Below are 954 nucleotides of genomic sequence, written 5' to 3'. Positions count from 1 at the left end.
CAGACACTATGACCAAGACAACTCCTATAAAGACAATATTTAACTGGGGCTGACATACAGGTTCAGAGGTTCAGACCATAATCAGCAAGGTGGGAGCATGGTGTAGGATGAGCTGAGAGTTCGACATCTTGTTTTGAAGGAAAACAGAAGACTGGCTTCCAGGGAGCTAGGATCAGGGTCTCAAAGCCCATGCTCATAATGACACACTTCTTTCAAAAAGGTCAAACCTAATCCAACAAGGCCATATCTCCTAATAGTGCCACTCCCTGGGCCAAGCATATTCAAATCCTCACAGGTAATGACTGAATTGATATTTAAATAAAAGACTGGCTTTTGATCTGCAAGAGGTGAGTTATCCAGAGAGCTCTAGAGCAGAGAGCTGTCTAGAATACCGTCTAGAATAGAACATAGGCCATCATCTTGGACCCAAAATTTGATCTAGAGTTGTTTATTTCTCTGCTCTTCAAGCTGAGGCTGGTCCTTGGCAAATCTCCAACAACAGATGCTATAGAAATGTGGAACACTTCACAAATTTTTGTGTCATCCTTGCACAGGGGCCATACAAATCTTTTATATATTGTTTCAATTTTAGCATATGTGCTGCAAATATTATTGAATGTTAATTCACAGCTAGGTATTACGTTATATGCAGGAATATAATGAAACTCCTAACAGTCCTGGAGCTTAACTCTAGAGAGGTTGCAAAGTTGATGAAAGGAGATATGGATGTTTTTGCTTGTCAGGCTAGAAATTACCAAATATCACAGGCTAGAAGGCTTAGATAATAACATTCTGTTGTCCATTGCCTGAGGAGCCTAGAAGTACAGCATCAGGGTGTTCATGGATGCCTTAGTTACGTTCCTAGTTACTGTGACAAAAATTCCTGACAAAAACAACTTAAGAAAGGAAGAGGTTATTTTAGCTCACAGTTCTAGGATACAGTTCATCATAGCA

The 954-nt window shown here is 40.0% G+C and overlaps 1 non-coding gene across 1 annotated transcript; it reads right to left on the bottom strand.

Moving 5' to 3' along the window:
• Positions 1-509: 509 nt before the first annotated feature.
• Positions 510-613, bottom strand: LOC114625770. Its single transcript, XR_003712133.1, has one exon. It is a non-coding gene; the product is annotated as a U6 spliceosomal RNA (small nuclear RNA).
• Positions 614-954: the final 341 nt, after the last annotated feature.

Source organism: Grammomys surdaster, unplaced genomic scaffold (genome assembly GCF_004785775.1).
Source record: "Grammomys surdaster isolate TR1022 unplaced genomic scaffold, NIH_TR_1.0 221, whole genome shotgun sequence".
Classification (NCBI taxonomy): domain Eukaryota; kingdom Metazoa; phylum Chordata; class Mammalia; order Rodentia; family Muridae; genus Grammomys; species Grammomys surdaster.
Note: the sequence above shows the minus strand (reverse complement) of the source record. Positions and strands in the feature narration are given on the sequence as shown.